The sequence below is a fragment of the Cyprinus carpio genome, unplaced genomic scaffold (genome assembly GCF_018340385.1).
Source record: "Cyprinus carpio isolate SPL01 unplaced genomic scaffold, ASM1834038v1 S000006624, whole genome shotgun sequence".
NCBI lineage: Eukaryota > Metazoa > Chordata > Actinopteri > Cypriniformes > Cyprinidae > Cyprinus > Cyprinus carpio.
The window spans coordinates 69753-95328 of NW_024879256.1; the positions used below are offsets into that span (position 1 = coordinate 69753).

General features: G+C 37.7%; 2 pseudogenes; both read left to right on the forward strand.

The window, feature by feature from the left end:
- Positions 1-879: 879 nt before the first annotated feature.
- LOC122144222 lies at positions 880-11114 on the forward strand (annotated as a pseudogene).
- A 4033-nt stretch (positions 11115-15147) lies between these two features.
- On the forward strand, positions 15148-17007 carry LOC122144224 (annotated as a pseudogene).
- The last annotated feature ends 8569 nt before the right edge of the window (positions 17008-25576 follow it).

Genomic DNA, 25576 nt, shown 5'->3' on the forward strand with positions numbered 1-25576 from the left:
TTGTAAGGTAAATAACAGAACAGCGTAATCATTAAATGTGCAAGAATATGATTGTATAATCATCGTCCTGCACACATGCGCTCGTTTAGGTCCAGAGAAAGTGTCAGCTTTGTAACTAGGATGTTTGTTGTGAGTAATGTCCTCTGGTGTCATGTGAACAGCTGGTCCTGATTGGCAGTGGGATCAGTAAACAAGCCACACAAATGGCCGTTTGTCTTTTCCTGGATTTATTGAACTATGCCTATTCTGGAAAAGATCATAATACTGTTAAAATACTATATTAGTAGGAAACGTTTCATATCTTCAACGTGTTTAAATTGGTTTTAGATAAGGTTACAGTTCGCTCTTTCTCTACAAATACCCCTTAGTTTTGCTTTATATTATACTGCAATCCACATAAGCAGCATAACAGAAATGAAGGCAAAGCGCTGCAGAAGAAAATATGCTTCCTAGTATGTATTATCATGCCACAACGTTTGAAAAATATTTTCAGTTATGGGTTTAATGTAGGCTTTATGTTTTTTTGCGTAATGTACAAAAGTATGCACTTTTCAGTATCGAGATTTTAAAAATGTGTTGTTGTATATTTTGACAGGAATCGATCAACTTCCACTATCACTACCTAACGCGAAGCTCCTAGCCGTATGTCTAAACCTTACGAAATTGATCTTACATTAGTGTTTTTTAATAGCCTTATTTAAGTATTTAAGTTCATATGGTGCAACCTCGCAGTTAAAAAAAAAAAAACCAAGTTCTTACATATAACCCTTTTTTTTTAGAACACTTGTTTTAAAGGGCAGTTTGTAATACAGGAAATTATTTTTAATATGAGATGATTCAGACCCTTGTTTACATGAATTATTGTGACTATTTACCGCCATGACCTTGACTTGGTGGGCTCTTGGAGGACAGCCTGATGTTTCCATTCCAATGATAGTGGAGGAAATGTGCTGCTTTAAACATGACATGTCCCAGAGAAACTTTATTTATATGAAAGTAAATTACAAGATTAATAGCCTGCTCATTACACTTTTTTAATATATTTGTCTGTCGTTTCAGCTAATTTTGAGAGACCAGAAATGTTAGAGATCCATTGCTACATGTACCAGTGCTCGAACAACCCTGAGGTCACACTTTAAGATGGCACGATTAGACTCCGTTGGTCGCGATGGCGATGTAAGATACTGAGAAATTTCCAGCTAAAAACTGCTTCTGTGTCCTACAGATGTGACAAAATAAACTTGCTGGGTCACCTTGAGGTTTTATCTAAGGAAAACATATTGACCTGGCTTTTTTGCGTAGTACGTTTGTACAAAGTATTGGCAGTGCTGCCAAGTACTATTATGCTTTTTAACCATTTTGGCCTCCCTCTTCTTGTGTTTTTTTTTTTTCCTTAAAACAGAAAAGATTGAATTGTAGGAGATGGGGCTGGAATCACAGATGCCTGAGAGAGTGTCTGTGTGCGGCTCGCCATAGGTGGTCCCATCGTGAGGTTTTGGTGATCACCCCAGCAATCTTGTCTTATTTTTTTATATCTCGGTACTGTGTTGTGGAGTTCAAACATGACACTTCTTGTCCTCTTCAGCTCTCTAAAAAGGGCCATTACCGACCTCTCCATGCCAGACCTCAGTTAGAGATCTACTCTTCCTCAGGACTGCCTCTGGCCAGTTTTCCAGTAGAACACACAGCTGCACGCAAGGCTGCCTGATTAATCAAGATATGGCCTATGCGCGATTATCAAATCACAAAGACTGCCATTTAATTAAATAAATATGCGCGGCACTGTTTCCTAGTTGTTTGTTATCCTGTGGTGTTTGTGGTATCTTAGAGCAGCTCAGTTTGCAGTAAATGCTGCTTCACATGAGTTCATCTATGTACTGTCTCTGCTCTGAGTTTGGATTGTTTATAACATGCATTTGGAAACTCAAATTGCATCAACCAGCTTCCCATACTTGTTATAGAAGCGCTTAAACAACAAGGAGATGCTTTATGGGCTCAATGTAGTTTTCTGTCTAAATAAAAGTTAGATGGTTTAATATAAAAAAAGAATATTAAAATTAAATATCACTGTTGTAATTTTTCACTGTAAAATAAAATAGTTTTACTAATTTTCTATTTTTTATTTTTTATTTTACAATGAAATTACAAAGCAATATTTCTTATTTGTTTTATTTAATAATTGTAATATTTTTATATTATTATTATTATTATTTATTGCCATATATATATATATATATATATATATATATATATATATATATATATGCAAACCTTAATTTTTTAAAGCTCATTTTAAATTGTAATTTTTATTGCAGTTCACTTTCTTTTTTTTAATACTATAATCATGAACAAAAATTCTGTAAAGTAACTTCTCTGTTTGTCTGTTTCAGTGGAAGAGTGGAGTGGTGAAGCAGCTGGGTTGGACGGTGTCTGATGACCTGCTGTGTGTTCAGGAGGATGGCACTGTGCTTGTCTACGATCTCTGGGGTGGCTTCAAGAGACACTTCAGCATGGGCAATGTGAGAATGCATACATTTTCAAAAGGATGCATCCGTGATTCTGTTATTTCAAAGCATTGCTTCTTTAAATCAGTATTGATTAATAGCTGAGTCATAGCACTGATTCTCTCACAGGAAGTTTCTCAGAGTCAGGTTGCTGGAGACCAAGATTTTCCATTTCGCCAAGGGACAGGGGTTGCCATATTGACAGGTGCCTTGCGATTCACTTTGCCACAAATATTGATGACATAAAATTGAGGCGGTTGCCTGAGGTTCCAGGTAAAATATGCTTTCTTTGTAATGTTATAAGAATAAAAAATAATATATTAAAGATAATGTGAGTGAGATATAATTACTAAGGGTTTGTGTTTCTAACCCAGAGTGGTCTTCTTTTTTTATTTATTTCAGGTCTACAGGAGGCACCCTCATGCTGGGCAGTCCTGACTCAGGACAGACAAAGTAAAGTGCTGGTGGCCAATGGATCTCAACTGTTCATCTTAGACAATACAGCCTGCACACCTGTGGTAAAGACCACTCACACACACTCAAACTACACAGATATTCAGATAATATCAGTGACAGCCAACATGGATAAGAGAGTACCTGCTAGTGCTAAATAATGTTTGAATATGTGTTTGTGTGTGTGTTGTGTGTGTGTGTGTGTGTGTGTTGTCTCAACTCCACCGGTCCTCTCTCCACAGCGTCCACTGTTCACATGTGTGCCTCATTCAATTATAAGTATCGTGGCGGCTCCTCACGACTCTGGCCCTGTGTGTGAATGGGCAGCATCGACCTAAGGTAAGTGACACCCGCAAATCACCTCTGTTTTTATTCACCTGCTATCACAAAAATTTGTGGTCAGTGTTTACTAAGTGAGTGTTTTTGTTTTTCTCCGTCAGTCTATTTCTCCCAGTCCACTTATGGGGATTAGTTGACTAAATTGAACTAAGTTAAGTAATTGCTCTGTCCTTAAGCTTCCAAATACAGCTAGTACTATTTCTTTTGCACAACAACGCAGCATCAGGCTTAATAAGTTTTTCTTGTGCAGGAGAAAACTCCGTGGATGTGGACGACCAAATCCAAAAATCCCCCTACACAGGATGGCCTGGTCTGGCATTCTTTTTACTCTTTGCACATGAGTTATGTATATTTGGGGTATGGCTGTCTTTTCCCTCACATTTATTATTTTTATTTTTGCAGGTGATCGCAGGGCCTAACAAGAGTCAGCAGCCCTCAGCTGTGGTAATGTGGATGGGCCCTCGGCATAGTGGTGGGAGAGTGTACAGAAATAATCTTAGTACCACCTGGCACGAAGGACTTCAGTTCCCCAGCCGGAGCTGATTGGTGTTCGGATCAACCAGTGGAACCACAACCATGAACATTCTCTCTAGCAAGAGGGTCCCAGGTTAGAAGATGTATATATTGGAGAAAATTCCACACCTACCATTTTACAAGTGGTGGGGTCCATTAGATTTTGAATGCATTAAAATATATTTCTGTAGAATGCAATGCTACCATTATCCCCTTCAGAAATCATTCTATGAAGCGTATTTGGTGCTCAAGAAACATTTCTTATTGACAATGTTGAAAGCAGTATGTGGCTGCTACATTATTTTATTTTGATTCTTTGATTTATAAAAAGTTTTTTATATTTTTGTAGCATTATATAAACGTCTGAAAAAAGTATGTTCTTTGGATTTAATGCATCCCTTTCTGAATAAAAAGGGATTTAAATTTCAATCAAAGTAAAGCCAAATCGTACTAACTCCACACATTTAGAACAGTAATAATGGCGATGGATAGCAACCAGGGTTCCTACTCATCACTCCACCCAAGCCCACAATTGATTTGCATTGTTCCCCTGATGCTCTGCAGGTGCATGGAGGGAGATCTTTAAAATTGCCTCAATGGTCCTGGCCCATTACTCTTCTTGCTCCCCTGGAGGCATATGAAGTAGACGCATTTAATGTGTTGGTACACATTTTTAAAGTTCGCGTTGTTGATAATGGACAGTGAAAATGTAATCCTACGATTTACATAGATTGCAATTACCGCTCTATTGAAATTAACATAGTCTGGTAAAGTTGGTGGAAAAAATATTTGTTGTTATTATCTTAGTGGAAATTTAATATTAATTAAAAATATTGTTTAAATGTTGTAATTGTTGCCATCAGAACATGACATGTCTGTGTCTAGGTATTGATTCACCTCAGCCTGAAATTTCTGTTTAGTGTGACCTTTAAGTTCCCAACTATATGATTAAAGAAGTAACTTAAAGCTGCCGGTAGCCATTGACTATCATAGTATTTTTTTCCAATTTTTGGGTGAACTATCCTGTAAGTGCTAATTATGGCTGGGTGACTATCATATCTAATGGCGGTTGTGTTTGGAATACTTGCAGAAAGAGAGTCAGAATGCAGATGAGTATCGGAGAGAGATTAAAAGCAGCGTCTGTTGAGGCGAGGCTGTGAGGCAGTGTGTGAGTGCTGTCGGACATGAACATGAACCTGAGACACAGAAAACACTCGTGGGGGGTGAGCCACAAAGCTTAAATGTTATGAAGAGTGACATTTTCACTTTACAGAAGAATGACAATACACATTGGTTTACACCTTCTCTCTCTCAATTGTTGTCTCTGTAGGCAGCCCCATTTGGGAAGTGCTTTTTGGAGTAATTTTCCTCCAGAGCAGTTTGTCAGCATGTGCACAGACCTGCGGGTGTTGAATGCAGTCCGGAGACTATACCGTTGGCATTCCTCTCACCCACACTCAGTTCAAAAAGATGACTGTGCAGGTGCTCATTGACAGGTGAGACCATAAGATACTCTAATTCTGTGCAGAACAATTGTCTGTTTGCATTGCACAGACTGCTTTTTTAAGGGCAATTGCCTTTATAAATGAGTAAGTTTGTAAATAAGTGTGACAAAGCAGATTTATTCATGCGGTGTTTCAGACCTGTGTATCGTAAACTCTATCCACTGGCTGGCTGAGGCTTTGTCAGCTATTTTAAAGGACTCCAGACTATCCGGGAGTGAGTCGAGTACTCAACACACTGGGCCCTCTACAGGTGGTGTGTGTTTGGTAAAAGTGTGGTTGTGTTTGTTTGCGTGTGTGCAGAGTGTGGTGTGTCTGTGTGCTTAGTGTGTGTGTGTGTGCTTAGTAATTAAAAGTAATTAAAAAATATGAATGTTGTGATGTTTATATTTATATATAAAACTCTAAATATATATATTTTTAATAGAATTTCATTTTTTAATTTAATTCTAATTATTTTGCATGGGTGAGCTTAAGAGACTTCTTTTAAATTAAAAAACATCTTTTACTGACCCCCCAAGTTTTTTTTTTACTTTTTTAATTTTAATTTTATGGCACTTTTTTGTGTCTCTTTTGAAGTCCTCATTTATTGTAAAGTTATTTTCCCCTTCATTATGAGTTTTTATAAATCCACAGACATCAAGGGTTTTCACAGATGTTGGTAAAAGAACCAGAGGACATCTGCATGTGCAGATTGGGTTTCACATTGGTCTTGCTAAACCTCGTGAAGATGTGATTTTTTAGTTCAGGGTCCTGAGCTTCTGATGCCAGCCCAGTGAAGCTGTGAAGGACGTGTCACTCATCCTAAACCCCATAAAGTTTCTTGTGTGTGCTTTTGTTAGGTTCACAGCAGAAGAAAATCAGATGAGTCATCAGCAAAGCTGTGAGTGTTAAGCTTGCCTGATGCAGGCTGAATCTCCTACTCTTAAATCGCAACTAAAGCGTATGCAGTGGACCGCACAGATCTGCCATTAAGGTAACACCCCAGACTATGTCTTAACGACCAGGGCCCTGGTAAGATTTGGTTTGTCAGTTAGTTTGTGTTGGAGAGATGATTTCACTGCATAGAAGCTTTAAGCAATGCCATTGGTTGCTAAAAACTCTGTTGTTCACCTACGATACACTATAAGAAAATCTTTACTAGACCCCCCAAGCCCTTTTGAACATGTAACCTTCTTCGATCAATTTGAATAGATAGTGTGTGTTATATAAGTACATTTGTATTAGCCCAAAATAGAGTTGCGGTCAAGCATCTACCTTATGTGCCCGATTTTGATACATAATGCATTAAAAAGATTTTAATGTAATTCATAAAGATTACTCTACCATTGTTTAGGCGATTCCCATATTTTGACAAAGATGAATCAAATAAATTATAAAGGATATAGACAGATGTCAATCTGATGCGTGGTTATAACTTCCTGATTGCTATATTTAACACTACAAACTAAAGCTAATTCTACCAACACACAAACTATATGTTACAGATACACCACTTTATAAAAATATCCAAGAAAACACTGGGAGATGCAGTGTTACACTGCTTATGCTTTATTGTGTGCTAGTGTACACAGTGGTTTGTACATGAGAAGAGATGAGCTCGAACAGAGACGTTGGGAGGGAAGAGACTTTCATTCATGTTGACTAAATGATAAGAAACTTATGCTGCGGTCTACTGAGACTTACATAAAAGGGTATGCAATTCTGCACAAGGCTGCTTCCCAAGAGACACACACTCTCTACCAAAAGGCCAAGATATGTAATGAACTATAAAGAAACATACCCCTTATCTCTTTGTAAGTAACCCTAAATAATATTCATGAGTTAAGGTTCATGTTCACCGTGTATTCCCGCGGTGGCAGTGAAGAATCACAGCAAAATCACATCGGTCAAAATACCTCTACAATAAAATTGATAATAACCATCCAATATGTAGCGGAAAAGGCTAAGATTTTTGTTGCTCAAGAAATAGAAGCAATGACTTCAGCCTAAGTTAGGACAATTGTTCAAAAGAGCAATTCTGGCTAGTTTACGTGCTTCAGGTGTGGTCGAATCGTTAACTACAGTAAAACTAAAACTGCTGAAAGTGTATAAATTTGAAAAACATATTATCGCTATATATGAAAAGCCTGAACTTAAGAGGAAAATTTTAGGAAACCTACAATAAGGGGTTACTAATATAACAATAGGTTTTCTAACTCGTACTCTCCATTGTTTCAACTTTCCAAAACTAAAAATTAGAAATACAAAATAAAATTACGAGGTAAACTGTAACGTATTTTTCAAAGACATAAATTACACTAACTAACCTACCAAAACCTAAAATAAAATTAAATTTAACTATAAAAAAAAAGCTAATGCAAAATATGAATAAACACTGATATCTTATCAATAATATTAAAAAATGAATCACTGCATTTTGTTGTTTTTTTTCACCTGTTCACATTGTCATTGTTTTGTTGTGTGTGTGTGTGTGTGTGTGTAGTTCTGTAAGCATCGGGGAGCAGGATACACTCATCGAAAAGATCTTTTCAATCAGGATGATGATCATGAAGAGCAACTTGGCTTAATTTTTACATCGGTGAAGGCCAGCTATAAAGACAAGGTAGGTGTTTTGTTGTGTCTTTCTTCCCCATTTTCTTCCCACTTCCATGATTTGGAATGACATAAGTGCCGAAGCTAAAAAAAATTATGGAGGCTCCGTTTTCTCCACCAATTGGCGGTGTTTTGAAGACAATCTGTGTCACGTGGGAAACCCGAATCCAGGCCGATAAAAGTTGTGAAAAAAAAATAATTTATATGTTTGTGCCTTGTACATATGCAACCGACCGGGAAGCTCGAAAGCTGTGGACGCAGTGACTACCAAAAGTCCATTACTAAACGAGACAGAACTTCTTTTTCTGCCAATACATCTGTGAATTATTACCGCAGGAAATTATAGCCTTTCTTTCCTCTTTCTTCTCTCTAGAGACAAACACGAATAGATGAAATTTATGCGTTTCTGCGTCGGCCCACTGCCTTGGTTTCAGAGGAAGCTAGTAGGAGAAGAGCAAGGCGTAGAGAAGCTCGTGGGATGGCTCTCTTCACCATGACACTATGAACCACTGCTTTGCTGCTCTGCGAAGGGTTCTGCACCAAACACGAACCGATCCGAAACAACTTTACAAAGACTTCAGACGTTTTTGGGCCGAACGCACAAAGGAGCGTAGCTGCCTTCTGGTTTATAGGTTTTACTTACATGATTTATAGGTGGTCCTTCTGTCGCGCACTGTTTTGATTTTGCTTTTAACTGAAATCGACCATATTACCTTGACACAACATTTATCATTTATATCCCACTGCCGGGGGCTAAGTTGTGCCGAGAAATCTCGGAAAACACGTCTACTGAGCTAAATAAAACCAGATGTTGATAACCTCCCCGTGACTGTAGTTAAAGATTAGAGGGGTTAATAATGCTATGTTGCTTTCATAAAAAAGGAAAGAAACAATCTTCTCATCATGGGTGTAAACTGGGTAACTCATATGTGTAATCAAATATTTAACAGGTTCTCAGGCCTGCCACACGTTCTAAGTTTTATGCAAGTAAGGTAATAAATTTCAGTCTCACGGCACACTCTATTTTTATTTTAAAAATTAATAAAATAAAAATGCATATAAACCCAAAAGTCTACGCTCTATGTTGTGGTGTTACATATCCCATATCAGCGGCGTGGAATACTTAAATTGCAGTACTTGACTCATCCACAAACAATTTTAAAACCACCTGCCTTTTAATAATAGCATGATAGCACCCAAGAATGTGTTGCCAAAACAGCTCCAATAAGCTTCCTCTGAATCTGTCCTGTTATATCTGGCACCAAGACATTAGTAGCAGATCCTTGAAGTCTTGCAGGTTGCTAGAGCGGTGGTGGCTCCGGTGGGCCTCCTTGGATCAGATTTGTTGGTCCAGCACATCCCATAGATGCTCAGTCGAATTGAGATCTGGGGGAATTTGGAGGCAAAGGCCAACACCATGAACTCTGTCATGGTCCTCAAACTATTCCTGAACAATTGTTGCAGTGTGGCAGAGTGCCACTGACTGCCACAAGGAACACCACTGCCGTGTGGTCTGCAGCAAATCTATAAGTAGGCGGTACATATTCAAGTAACGTCGCATGAATGCAGGGACTCAAGTATACCCAGCAGCAACATTGGCCAGAGCATAAAAAAGCATGACTTATCAAACCAGGCAAACCTTCTTTAATTGCTCAATGGTCCAGTTCTGACATTCACATGCCCACCTGGTATGTGCTTTCGCAGGTTATCATGGAAACTCTGACTGGTCTGCGGGGGCTACACAGCACTGCAATGCACTGTTTGTCCTGAAACCTTTATAATCATGGCCAGCATTGAGTTTTTTTTTTTTTAGCTATAAGCACTTCAATAGCTTTTCTATGTAATTAGACCAGACACCCACCTACACTTCGCTCCCCACATGTCGCCCATGACCCAGACTGTTCCGATAGCACCGGTTGTCCATCTCGTGTACCAACCACTACATACTGCCCACAAGAACAGCCCACAAGACTTGCCTTTTTTTTGAGAGATGCTTTGATTGCCACTATTTGGCCTTTATCAAAGTCACTCACTCCAAGCAACTCATGAAATTCAAGAACTGACTTTACACTTTGCTCTCTAATATATCCCACCCCTTGACAGGTGCCCATTGTAAAGATTATATAACCAATGTTATTCACTTCACCCGTAGTGTGGTTTTAATGTAGTTGCTGTATGTTTCTAAAGTAAGAATAATATAATGTGAATAGTGGGTTCCGAGATGCTGGGGATAGGCCCCATCCCCCCTGCAGATTATAAGCAGTTTGGAAAATGGATGGATGGATAATGTTGATATGAGTGAAGGTGTTTCTCATTATCAGGATTTTGGTGGCTGAAGTTAAAGGACCTGGGCTGAGAAGGAGGACTGGGAAGAGTGGAGAAATTTGGCAAAAACCAAAAAGTCTCCTATTGATATCTGGTAACTTGTGTCCTGATGATCTGAATTATTCTTAGACTTTATTGTGTGTGATAGTATTTATAATCGTTCTTTCTCTGATTACAGCCGTTTGTTGAGGTGTGCATTAAACCCCATAACAAATATGAAGCCAAGAAATATGTGTCTAAAGTCACACCTGAGCAGAAGGTCACAAAGCTCACCTTGCAGTGGGGTAAGTGTTTGTTCCGAAATGTAGTATTTTGGCCAGTCTTTGGTAGTTTTTTCTTTCTTTCCTTTCTTATTGAAAGAAATTAATACTTTAATTCAGCAAGTACAAATTAAACTGACCATATAAAAAAAGTTTAGCAGCACAAATGTTTTCAAAACTGCTAACAATAAGAAATGTCCCCTGTGCAGCAAATCAGCATATTAGAATGATTTCTGAAGGATCAAGGATGTTAAGACTGCAAGACTTGGTGACTTTTTTCAGCAACGTTAAAAATTCTCTTTCTTACCCCAAACCTTGATCAGAAGTGTACTTACTGTTCATGATTAATGGACAAAGAACCACAATAAAATATTGTTGTCTCTCACACAGGGATATGGAGGGGGCTGCAGAGGCTGCTATCGAAGAGGCGTAATGAATCAGAGATCAGTACTGTTCTGTCACGCTGTTCAGCCACCACTGATCATCTTCTGATGGAACGTCTCAACCGTGCTAAAGCCCACTGCTGTCAAAACGTGAGCTCTGTACACTTCTGTGCTGCTCAGCCCAACTGCATTTGTCATGGCCAACAAGTGAACCACTTTGCACATGTTCATCCTGCATAAGCAGCATCGGCAGCAGAATTCTGCTTTTCGGCTATGTAACTGATTCCTGATGTATGGAACATTTTCATGGAAAAATTCTGCACAGTGAAGGAAATTTCTTGGGGGGTGGAGAGAAACAGTCGAATGGCCGGTACTAAAGATGGGGGCAGAATGTAGCAAGCAGTCTCTGTGAGTTTCTTAGACTGTGGTCCGCTCGGAAAGCCTAAAGCGTGGTTACCATCTTTGCAAACAATTGTTTTTACCTGTAACACCATAAAAACCTTTGTACCCTATAACTGCATTATGAAAACCACTTGTTTGTGTTGTATAATCATCCTGTCTTTGCTCTGATGTAACCATAAACACCGTGGTAGGTAGAGCTTCAATCTGATTTAATGAAATATACTGTAAAACAAAAACATCTTGTTATTTGATAGTTGTTAATGCCTGTGATTGGATAGAACAAACACGCGTTATGAAAAAAAAAAAAAAAACAATGTTAACAAAAACACACACACAAAAAAACAACACCCCACGAAAAAACACACATGCAATGGGTGCACAGCAAAATCAGGTTCTTTTTAGCTACAATCCACGCCTTTTGTTCTCATTATTGACCAAAGCACTGAGGGACTGGGGTCAACACTCCTCTCTCTTGCATATATCCTCTATTAGGCGTAGCGAGGCATGTGATGACTTGTCAGGGTGATAAAGCAGGAGACCCAGAGGGCACGCAGCTATCCCCTGCTAAGACGGTACACATCACATTGGGGCGTGGACCGGACAACTTTGCACAGTAATTGAAAACTTTGCGAGAAGAACAGCGACCAGAGAGGAAAAGGGGATATAGTTTTATAAAAGTGTACGAACACTACAAAAGTCCGTGGTTTGCGAGGAAATATGAGCCACACACAAACTTGTTTCACAAAGGCTGCATGCTGCCTTTATCACGTGATTTTTGAATCACCTTTCCAAGAAGGATGCACTAATGTGCTGATGTTTACAGTTCGTATTGATTGTCCCGGTTGATTTGTAGTTAGTGTTAACTTCGTTAAAATTAAACTTGTAATGGTTTGTCTGTCTTTTGAAAAACGATGGTCAGCTTTAACGCACTATGCGGTTCAGTTTAAACAATTTTCCGTAAAGTTACATAATCTATAATGCTTAGTTTTACAGTGCATTTTTAAAACAGTGCGCGTGAGTAGACACGGAGCGTGACGGATCACTGACAAATTAGTAAACCTGAGCAGTTGCTTTAGTAAACACATTCTGGCTATGACTGTCATTTAACATTAATGTGTCGTCAGTAAGTGTCAAAATGAATGATCGATAGGGTTGATTTTACGGATTCTGTTTATGAAATTGCAGTTCATGTGTTATCTAAATACAATCAACTATTCATTGGTGGCTCAAAAAAAAATAATTAATGAGGTTCTGTATTGATGATACCATAATTAAATGTAGTTTATATTAATTTAATGATGGGTCGTTCTTGAACGAATCTTTAATGTGACTCGGGAAGAACGAGTCGTCTCGGGGGCGGCAACAGCAGCTAATCAAGGTGTTCAGGGCTACTTGAATAATTACAGACTAGGTGTGTTGGACGCAGGGTTGTGGAGACTTCGAAGTCTGCAGGATGGGAGCTCTCCGGAAGCAGGGTTGGAGGATCCCTGCTCTTAAAACCTATTGCAGTCTGAGTCGGAAAAGAGACTTAATAATAATTATAACCAATTCTTTATTACCTTTGTTTATAAACCAGAGTTCAGTGTATGGAAAAATAACTATCATGACAGAAATTCACACATTTATAAACTGTCAGAGAAGTAAAAAGGTGCAATTTGAGACCAGAAAAGCAGTAAACTGTAAGAGTAAATAATCATAATAATGATAATGATAATAATAATAACTATGCACCCGTTTGTAAAGGAAGCTTGTAAATTAATTTCTTTATCAATGCTATACACGTCACGTGACAAAAAGACAAAGTTAACAAAATAGGAGGGGCACACAGCTCTGCAGGAGTTTAGCTCAACTCACACCTGCTTGGAAGTGTCTAGCAGTAATCCTGAAAGAAGAGCTTGATGAGCTGGATCAGGATCACATTGTGTTTGATTAGGGTTGGGGCGAAACTGTGTGCAGAGCTGTGGCCCTCCAGGAACTGAGTTTGAGACCAATGGGTTAAAGCCTTTTACAGTTATGGTTAAAGCTTATGGGTCTGTCATCCGCGTGATGAAGGAACGACTCAAACCCGCAAGACTTGTCAGATAAGAAGATGAGGTGCGCTAGTACTCGCCCACTGAAGACCCCCAAGCCAACCCCTTAATTAATCTGGATTGTTTGTCGTTGATCAACGTTTGCCTAAGTAACTCGTAGACCTGTTTAGGGATAACGTACCTGTAAACCTCCATTAAAGTATTTAGAGAGTTTTCACATAAGGAATGAAACTAAAAGACTCGAAAACCAGAAAACATGGGGGCGGTTTCTGGGGAAACCAGTAGTTGACCACAGACTTTTTTTTTTGACTATACGGTTATATTTAAGGATAATAGACACCTTTACAGAAAACAACAGCAGCAGGAGCAGAACATTACACTTGTCGTCCAACCTATTAAACCCATAAGACGTTGTTTTAAGACAAGGTGAGTTTTGGTAATATGACTAAATATCTATCCCTTTGCTTTGGTAAGCGTTTTTAAGAAATCCCCGTTTAAATGTCTAGAGAATCCCTCGCTAAAATAAGCTCTCATGGATTTAGTTTATTCTGGAGTGGAAATTGTAACTACCCCAGCATCTCTCGTTTTCTTACTGAACATTGTTTTCTTGGCCTTAACTAAACCGTCTTTCTAAGGTAAAGGTTGTGTGAGGAACCATCCAGTAACATGAACGGTACTTCTGTGTAGTTGTCAGGGTCAGTGTCGGTCCATAAAATTTGAATGTAGTATCCAAGAACAGGAATGAAGTCGGTGAGGAGCAGATCAGCCTGGGAGGGCGATGGACTCCACTTTGTTGGAAGTTGATATTACGGGGTAAAAGGGTTCAGGCCGGTGGAAACTCACTGACCAATAAAATAGACCGTATTGCCACAGGTAAGCATGAAGACACTGTACCGTTAGTTTCGTGTGGGGCGCGTTTTTTTTAGTGACTCTTCAATGGGATAAATGCAACCCCAACTAATATAACTCGATTACACACAAATAAAAATCTGTAGTCAGTGTTTGAAGTTTGCATTAGTATTTACAGGATGCATTAGACATTGATTTCAAATTGAGATGAGCAAATGCATATATAATGTTGATTGAATTCAAATGTCTTATCGTTTGCACAGGAAAACTTGTAGGGCTCTGTGGTTCCACGGACAGGCAGCTGTGGTTACGTCATTCATTTGCAGGTCGGGAAACTCGTGTAAGCATTTGTGACTGGGGCATAAAGCGTTGCAGGTACACCTGTCGCCAACGTTGATGACAGGGAAAAGCCAACCACCGCTGTCAATGATGGAAAGGTTGATCCAGTTGGCAGGTTTTTTTGCAGCCGGATACTGTCGTTGGAGAGATGAATCAGGTGTGTGCTCTGTGGAGAGTGAATTTTGCATTGTAGTTTTGGCTTTTTGTTTTTTACAGAAAGCTGATAATAGTTTTTCTGGCCTGAATATCAAGATGTAGGGTTGGTTTCGTGGGGCTGGAGGGCGGGGTGTCCCCAAAAACAAGATTTGGAAATTATGTCATCATTTAATTCCAACCTTATTGTCAGTCAACACATGTATGCATTTGCTCTTCTGCCTGAACACAACAGAAGATAATATGAAGAATGTTATGAAAGAAACCCCCAAACAGTTTTGTTTCCAATGATTTCAAGTCAGTGGGATACAAATGAAGAAAGAACGAAAGGTCATAACAGGTTTGGACTGGCCATGGGGGTGCGTCAATGATGACAGGAATTTTCATTTTGGGTTAAACTAAACTTTTAATTCTTTACATAAACCAGTTGAATTATTCCCACTTTAGACTGCGCCTTCCATTCGCACTTCTCCTTTACTGTGGGCAGGTGACCATGGGTGTTGGACATGACGCCCGATGTGACGGATGGGGCGTGCTGGTACACCCTCTTCACTGACCCACTCTGTTGTCCAGCATTTTTTGGACCAAGTGCAACCTCTCCAATGGTTTGGACTGGGTCACTGGATCAACCCCACATCTTCTACTACATGACAGCCTGGCGTTTATGGTGGAGGCGTTTGATTATGACATCCAGACTGGAGGGCTGTGTGAGTTTGGTTTGCATTGCATTGGACTGTGGTTCTTGATGTAAAAAATTAAGCTTAGTGTGGTTTGTAAAATCGGTTGTATTTATTTTATTTCTGTTTAAGCTAAACCGCAGAAACGGTTTTACAACATGGAGAAAGATGAAGGCATAACAGACGGTATGTGCTAGACACTGAGGGCAAACTGTGGGTTGGCCTGCTACAATGCAGGGAAGAGTGCTGCGTATCGACCCACAAACAGGGTGTGTAACATAACATAGCATAGTTAAAGGGATACTCCACCCAAAATGAAAAATTTTGGAATTAATCACTTTACCCCCATGTTGTTCCAAACCCGTAAAAGCTCAGTTCGTCTTCAGACACAATTTAAGATATTTTGGATGAAAACCAGGAGGCCTGTGACTGTCCATAGACTGGCCAAATAAAATAACAGTGTCAAGGGTCCATAAAAGGTATCAAAGTCGTCGTTAGAATACTCCATCTGCTATCAGACATGCAATCCTGGGTTAGTTGGGTTTTGATTTGCGTGAAAAAACGTCGTGACATACATACAGCCAAGTTCGTTGACCCAGACTCATAAATTTTCGTGCTCTGCATTTAACCCCATCCAAAGTGGACACCTACACAGTGAAACACAACCCGGAGCAGTGGGCAAGCCATTTGTAAGCGAAGAAGACAAAATAACGACTTTTTATTCAATAATTCCCTTTGCCAACGGTCACCTCCTCTGGTCTCTCCATATCACAGTATGCTGTTTGCTCTTCTGTGTCAATCCGCGCCACAATGACTGTGCTGTTTCTATGTGTATTTAGCTTTGATTTAAATAAAACAGCGGATCCTTTAAAAACCACCTTAAAAGTGTTCCCATCGCTTCATATTAACACAGATTGCACGTCTGATGGCAGATGGAGTATTCTGACGACGATTCTTTCATACTTTTATGGACCTTGACACTGTTATTAATTACTTGGCAGTCTATGTGACAGTCACAGGCCTCCTGGTTTTTTCATCCAAAAATATTCTTAAATTGTTGGTTCGGAAGACGAAACTGAGCGCTTTACAGTTTTGGAAACGATATGGGGGTAAGTGGATTAATGACAAATTTTCATTTTGCGGGTGGAGTATCCCTTTTAAAAGTTTCCACGATGTTGCTTCCATAATTGGCCATTAAACTCATGTTTATGACAGAACCATTCCCCAAATTTAAATGTACATACACCAAATGTTTCATATCTCTGTTTCCACAAAAAAAAAAAAAAAATTAAGCATCACAATGATATGAGTCTAATGAAAATCAAGATCAGTCCAATCTTTCAGTTGTTGAAACGGTAATGAGCTTCCCTTCTCAGGCAAACGGCTGCAGACAGTCAAACTACTACCAGATGAGAAAACCACTTCATGCTGTTTCGGAGGGAAAGGACTACAGTGATCTCTACGTCACCCTCAGCGTATGCAGGCATGGATACAGATTCACTGGCAAGCATCCTTGAAGCGGGCTGCACATTTAAGGTAGACATCTTATTTTCATATCACGCTCAAAGTAGCATTGGACATCAGCTCTGACACATAAACGACATTATTATATGCTTATATCCTATCATAGGTTGTTGGTTTAGGAGTGAAGGGCATCCACCTCCGTTCTCTTACACTGGATGAAAAACCAAGGAAAAGATTACTGGTTATTAAAGCGTCATGGATCATTTTGCAGTCATGATACAACAATCCAGTGCTCTAATCATGCAGTCAGAGTATCTGTGCTACTCACAATGCCCTCATATAATATTAGGAAAATCTTACCTCAATCAGATGATTTCCATAATATTAGACATTTTCTAATATTAGACACCATTATTAGACAAAGCATTTGGCCTACATGGACTAAAAATCAAAGATGTAATTGTATGTGGAATAATACTGTCCTTTAATTTAATTAAATTTCTATTAACTACACAAAGAGCATTATGTGATTTTAGGAGATTATTTCAAGGGATGTATTTTTGGGTCATTTAGATAGGGTAACTTGTATGTTAACCACAAAATGTGTTTGTTGGTTTGGGTCTGCTGCTAAAGTGAGTCAGACGACCATTTGCTTTTTGATTTTAAAACTCATGTAATTGTGACTTGACAGATTTTTTTATTCCCTTCCCAAGTCCACATGACAAACCGTTCCACACAACTATTTTACATCCATAATCTGTATTTCAGAGTAAAACAATTTCAGTGAGAAATGTGGAAATGTGGAAAGGACGTGATTTTAGTGGGAATTGATTGGGTTTGTAAAAGTAGCTGTTATATGCCAAATCTGCTTGGTTGGAGAAGAGGTGGCTGAAAAGCGAAAGAGGGATTTGTGGCGTCAGCTGAAAAGTCATTTCAGACCATTGCATGAAGAGGGGGTGAAATAGGAGCGGTTTTTATGTTTGACTTTAAGGATACTAAGAAAACCTACAGGTTTTGGTAGCAACACGTTGAATGGATTACATTCGTTTTGTTTGTTGGTTTGCATTTTTTGTGAATCTTTCAGCATAACCTGAAATAATAAAATAAAAGTTTCGAATTTAAAATAATCTCTGGGAAATGTAGATTTATACAAAATTTGCCCAGACTATCCATCAAACTTACATTGATATTAGCGTATCATCACATACAACAAACATGAAGTGAACATCGGATGCTGTTGTGACTTTCGTGAAGAGAGCCAAAAACTGAAACAGAACAAGACATTTCTTTTAGGTACAGCTTGGATACAGCACTCTTCAGTACTGGAACCTAAAAAAAATAAAGGCCTTGGACAAGATGTTCAGTACTTTCTTAAGGCCCATTGTCAAAAAATGGGGTAGTACTGCCCATATAGTAATATCACAATAAATGTCAGGAGCCAGTCTATGTTCATGTTTTCAAGTGATTGTACCAGGGAGAACAACATCTCTGAGGGGTGGCAGCTTGATGCGGGAATGCATCAAGTGATTTTCTTCTTCTATCATGGGCTATACACAACAATGACTGTGAACGTTATTACCCTGATTCATTTTCATGTTATTCTTTTTAAGTTAATTGCATTTAATAGCTTAATCGAAAAAAAAACTGTTATGACAGCTAACCTCGACTTACCACAGGGAGGGAATGACCAGAACTGGAGAAAATGTTAGGACAGCATACTAAGGAGGTTGTCATCTTTGCTTTCTTTACATTTCAAAGAAACGTCAGCTGATCAACACACCGACATGACCAACTTCCTCAAAGAGCCATTCAAAACAAAACTCAAGTGTACTTTGCTCAGGATATCATCTTCAGCTCAAAAAACAACGGCTGACAATGGTTCATGAAGAGAGGACTCTGAGTCAGCATGATGATCTCCCTTCAAACAGGTATAAGAAGAATCTTTCTGTATTTGGCTTTGTATATATAGGGGGAATCTGTTGTGGTTTATGGGGAATCTGTGGTTGGTTAGCCTACGGGAATCTGTGGTTGGTTAGCCTACGGCAAAAGTGTTGTATGATTTCTCAGACTAACAGCGTCATCACTGACTAACAGTTATCTCAGTCACTTTTTCATTGTTTTACTTTCATTGTATCTTTGAAATATGACAAAAGTAAATCAAGGGATGAATATCACCCGAAAATGAAAATGAAAGTCATCATTTACTCACCTTTAAGGTTGTTCTAAATCTGTAAGATTTTCGTTCCCACAAATTATTAATTCTTACGTACCTTTTTTTTTTTATTTATTTAATTTAAATTTCATTTAGATTGTGTCCACAATGTACTAATGTGTGGCCCTTGGTTTAATTTAGTAAAATTACATGACAACGATTTTAATTAAACAAATGGAACAAATCATGGCCACAATACCGTTTTTAGACACTCATATATTGCATCTAAAATTATATACTGTCTAGTAGGTGCAATTTTTGGTTTGAAAAATTACTTTATTACCATTAAAAAAAAAAAATTAATATGAATGAAATTTGGACATACTACATCTGCCATGTTGTTACTGTCATGTGATCAACCAGCATCAGTTGTGTTAACTTCACTGCCATTCACAAATCATCTCCTGTTGCCTCATGGGATAGTACAGTGTCACTCAAATGCCCACTTTTTCAGAATCTCAGTGCAAATAGTTGGTTCATCCGGTACTTTTCGTCTACTATGACTTCTGACATATAACTTTTTTCATGTACTGTTTTTCACATACTGTATATCTCAGTAATCTCTTGATATTATTTATTATTATTATTATTATTATTATTATTATATTATTCAGATCATACCCTCACTACGGCAGTGTTGGAATCACAATTATCAGGTTATTCTGTCATATGATGACTCAGCTGCGTCTGGATATGAGGAATTGTGGCCACAGTGTGAATATTGGTGGGCAAAATACATCAGATCCAACAACATGTCATATCTTACCTGGAGGAGAGAGAAACAGAAGGAAGACCAGGTCGGTAATAATTAGGCTACAAAACAAGATAGATAAAGTTAGATGACAAACTTTTATGTTGGCTTGACAAAGCCTTGTTTTGAAAGTTTGAAATTTTTTGCAAGGTTTGAAGTTTGAAGATTTTCTCTCTGAGACAGTCAATAAAATGTTGCAACCATGTTTTAGCATCTTACTAAAATGATATAGCATGTTGCTAGCAAGATTTAATACATTACCGCTAACATGGTCTAAGCATATTTGATACATTGCTAGCATATTTTAGTATGTTGCTAACATATTATAACGCATGTTTCAAACATTTTTTAACGTTTGCAAAAGCATGATGTTGCACATCGTTAGCAAGTTACTAGCATGAGCTGACATGTTACTACCATGATTTAACACATTAATATGTTTGAAAATGAGCTAGCATGATTTAACACTTATCTAGCATGTTGCTGCTAGCATGATTTGGCACATTCCTAACATAAATTAGCACATACTAACATTTAACATGTTAGAAGATTTCTAACATGATTTAGAAACATTAATTGCTAGCAACAAGCTGGCACTTTAGCACATTGCTGTCATGTTGCTAGTATTATTTAAAACTTTCTAGCAAGTTTCTAGCATTATTTAACATGTATAGCATGTTTCTAGCATTATTATAAACACTGCATGTTTCTAGCATGATTTAACAAGTTAACATGTTTTAGCATGTTTGCTAGTATGATTTAGATAAATAGATTTTAGACTAATCTTTAATGAATTGTTGAATGTAGCTTTAAAAACTGTATTAGATTTAATTTGTGAAAGGGATTCTTCATAGTTTTGATCATCAGTTTTTTGAAAATCTTATGTATGATCAGTTAGAAAATATAGCATACAAAGTCAGAACAGTCTGAAAGTCCTGTCCTGAGTTTTGATGGTTGTAGCCCTAAAGGAGGAGTTACATTTAGAAATTTTGTCTCAGAAGAAGAAGCCGGTGGGTAGGAAAGAAAATATCTTCCATTAAAGCTTGTTTTCCCTAAATATTGCCCTGAATTTGTTTTTCAGTCAGTTTTTTGCTACTGGTCTGAACCTAACTTAGGATGCTAAGTATGTTCTTTCTCATCTTGTGCCAGTCTTTTACAAAGTATGACCTTGAGCTCATACAGTCTGCTTTTGAACTGGGTCAAACAGCAACGTCCAGCCCGGGCACATCATGTGTCAACATCATCTGTGCAGATTTTGTGGGGGCTTTCAGCAATGAATTCAACCCAGCTGGTTATTGGACTCAATCAAAACACTCTTAGAGCAGACCTGACCCTTAAATCTGCCATAAACATTACATAAATGTATCATCTTTCTTGCAGTGTATCTTGTTGTTTTTAATGGAAGCCTTGTTGTTTTTTGATGTTTACATATTCATATTTTTTTTAGTCTTTTTTATGACAGTCCCTGAGATGTGAGGAAACAATGTTTTTGTGCAATGCTTCCATCTACAGGCAATCCATATTTAGGATTTTGTTTGATACATGTCTCAAAATAATGTTACTTGCAACTTTTACACAAACTACTGAAATGGCAAAAACGAAACTTCTTTCCTGATTGTTCTTGGATATTTGACAAAAGGGCAGATTGATATAATCAAGACTAAGTGGCTCAATAGATTATAGCATTACCTGTCCAATGAGTCACACTTAATTTTAGTAACGTCTAATGTCCTGTCATGACTTCATCTATTGTTGATACTCTGTTTGGCTTTCAGTCCATGTGGGTAACATGTATCTGTGGGGTCCAATTTTAGACGCCCCTTTGAGTGCACTCTCTAAGGTGCTTAACATTTATAGTAACTACTTAAATGATAATCCAGTTCACTGATGCCTTTCACACTCAGTTTGTGTAGGTTGTATAAGGTAAATAAACATGGGTTTTACTTTTATGCATGGTTTTTTTTCCGGATGTTTTGAAATCTGAAAATAACAGCAAAGATTTTTTCTGAAAATCTTTAAGGAAGTTTATTTTTTATTTTAACATCTTATTAATCTGAAGACAAAAACCAAATATGTTTCTTTGGCAACATTTTTTTCATACCAGAGTTACCAACCTGGATATCTTTTGCTGATTTTTTTCTCTTTTTTTTTTTTCAAGAATGCATTGCATTAGTGTGCTCTACATGCAGTATCCAAAGTATTTAGAACATTCTGAATAGATCTGTAGTGGGATACTTCCAGAGAGCTTTGAGAATCCCCTCCCTCCTCTTCCAAGTCCCCACCTCTTTCCTAAACAGATTATTGAGGAGCTAAAGCAGCTTGCATCGGTCCCTGTGTCGTCTCAATAAGGCTTAGAGTTCCAGAGGAAACAGATGGGATAAGAAAACCAGGGGATCTAATTACTGAAGCTTAATCAGCAATCCAAGGCCCGTCCAGAACCCCAGTCGCAAGCCTCAAGCCGCTGCTCCTCACAGTTTCTCTTTCAGAGGTATTCATCTCAAACCCTTAAGACAGCTACAGTTGTTTAACATGGAGAACGAGGAAGAGGAAGATGAAATCTTTACCACATTTCAGGGAGGATATGAAGGGCAGGAAGAGGTGGAGGAGCAGGAGGAAGAAGAAGAACATGAGGAGGAAGAGGAGCCAGAGTCTGAGAGGAAGAGCAGTTGGGATGTCCCAATTCCAAGTCGATCACTGGCCAGTCGCAGAGCTTCACTTCCGTGTCCGGTTAGAACCCAGTATAAGTTTGTGTGTGTGTAGCTTGTTCAGTATCCAAGATGTTAAATGGGAGCAGAAACACACCAGTTATTATGGTGCCAGGCTCTGGATTTCTCTTCCAGACTGCCACCGAGCAGCTGATTCAATTAACACTTTTTAAATAGTATCTCAGAGCACACTTGCTTAATGGGCTTTTCCTAAAGCAATTTAATTCTCTTACCTTCTTAGTTAATTTAGCATTTTTATTTCTGTTTACTGTTGATGTTTTTTTTTACTCTATATTCTATGTCTCATACAATGGCTAATGTCTCATACAAAAATGGCTAATTTAGACTGTGAATCAAAATGTGCATTTTAATTTTCACTTTGATTTACAGGTTAGTGATATCAGAGATCAATGCAGGACACTTTTGCATAATCCAAACTCTTTAAGAGCAGTTTATCCTGAAATTAACATTTTGATAATAGGGTTTCTATTTGTGCTGTGTCTGCATCAAAAATGCCAATGAAGTTTGAACATTTTTAAATATTTTATTTGATTTAAAAAGTTATAAGAATTATGTAAGATTCTGCAGTTGTATTCCATGTGAGATCAACATATAAAATGCTTTGTATCATTCTCACATACTGGATAGTATGAAACATCATATTTTACACAAACATGGATTTCTGCATCTCAACTACTGCTGCCATTAAGAGATACTCTTTCCAAAAAACAAAAAGAAATACTATCATTATTCTTAATTATCAAATTCTGTCATCATATTTTTGTAAGCATTTTGTTGAAGTTGCAAATAAAGCAAAAATTATTTGAGAACATTGAACAAGAAAATACTATTTCAGACCCACTTGAAAATGTCATGTTTCATGTTGAATTCATTACTTGATTTTTTTTGTAATTGCTAAATGTACAAGCAGTGGAACAAAAACTTGCAAATAAAACAACATTGGAGTCCACTGACTGAAATTTGTGTGTAAACCAAAAAAAAAAAAAAATTCTTCAAAATATACTCTTTTATGTTCTTTAGTGTTTTAAAAATTGTGAAATTTCAATTAAAGTTCTCACTAATGCTCTCACTAATGCTTTTATACTGTAGTAACTTCCTTAATAATGAAAGTTTTTTGAATTTTGATATTTCTTTTTTTTTTGTATGCATGCATATTTTTCAGGATCAACTGAATGCGATGCATCTTTGCTGTCTGCACGCTGCCACGCTTCAGAGCGGTGAGGCGAGGCCGTGCTCTCGCTGTCCAGCCATGTTGCCAATAGCGAGGAGGGAGCACACACCAAGAGAAGCGCATGTGAACAACACCCACATGCCATCCCAACCATCCCTGAGGTGCACGAGCCTCTGGAGAGAAAGGCTCGGTTTAGGAGCCGCAATGTCATGTCTCTGGTTGGTGTGATTTTGCTTTTTAACGTGTTAAAATGTAAATGATTAACAATAGGTTATGCAATCACAAGAGCATTTAGATAAGATAAGCAAATATAAGATAAGATCATTTTATTGTTATGATATAATGCTTTGGCAAGGCTATAAATCTGAGGCTATATCAGTGGAACTACGAGATATGTTATAACCTGAATCTAAAAACAAGCAGCAAAACAACCTTTTGAGACATATAACCAATTTTTAACAGGTTTTTATGCTTTTTTTTTTACTTTCAGTCAAGTATGTTTGAATATTTTGTTTAGATACTTAGAATTTTGACTTAGTCATATATTTGCAAAGCAATTATAGGCCTACTTTCACTTAAGCATAAATTCTTATTCCCATTCCCATTCTATTGTATGGAAGCAGCCTGTTTTCAAAAGAAATCACAACTTTCTATATCACAATTCTGACTATATCTCAAAATTCTGAAGTTTACATCTTATAATTCCATTTATTTTTTTATTTTTATTTTTTTCCCGCCATGGAATAATAACTTTATAAAAATACTTTTCAAAGTCCAAATTGTGAGATATAACTCAAAATTCTGAATTTATTTTTTCAGAATTGCAACTTGCAAATCCACCCAAACTTGCAATTCTTTTTATCTTGCATTTTTTTAGTATATATCTCACAATTTAGAACTGTGAGAAAAAATGTTGCAATTTCTCTTTTATTTTCCTGGTTTTTATTTTTTTTATTTATTTTATTCTGTTTAATTTATCTATAAAAAAAAATATTTTTTTTTTTTTTTTTTTTTTTTTAAGAATATATTTTATGACATTCAGTGGACTATTACTTTATTTAAATGGTTACTTCACAGAAAACTTAGAAATCGAATTGCATTTTTGTAATGTTGATCAAATATAATGTGGGGTGAAACAAAATTATTTGGTTGATATGTTTGTTTTGTAGAGTGATGCAGACAGTTTGTGTCTGATCTGCCATGACGACCTACGCAAAGGAGGAGGAGTTATCAGAGAGCTTCACTGTTCCCACAGCTTCCACAGTGAGGTAAAGGTTCAGACTTTAGAAACAAATTCAACTTCAGAAATCAATCAGTGCCAAATATAAATGGCCCAGAAACCTGGACTTTTCAGATGAGCTATTTTTTAGCTGCTGAGCATTTGTTTTCTCTTAAGAGTTCTTCCTCACTCTCCATAACCATCTTAGGGAGTTTCATACTTGCCATTGTCCCCTGTGTCTTATTCACTGGAGTATTGAGATACAGTCCTTTGTAAAGCTGCTTTAGAATGTGTTGATGAAAGCACTGTACAAAACAACTGAATGTAACTAAATATCGTGCTCCTCTGGTGTAGTGCATAGAGGAATGGCTGTGGACCAAGCAGACCTGTCCCACGTGTCAAAAGCGTGTTGCCATGCCAGAGCCCCTGTACTGGACATCTACCAGAGTAATAGTGCCCTGAGCTCTTCCAGCCAGCTCCCATTCAAACTACCTTGAACATCAGATGGCCAACCAAAACATCAGACATGATGGTGGATAACTGAGTATGGATAAAGAACCAGCTACAAAAAAAGGTGGTCATATGACTAATCAGATTTTGTTATTCAGGGAAACAGATTGGTTTTCTTTGTACATAGGCTAAAGGATTTTAACATCACTAAGTGTAAAATTGTTTTTTTTTTTAATCATATTTACATATTAAGAAAATG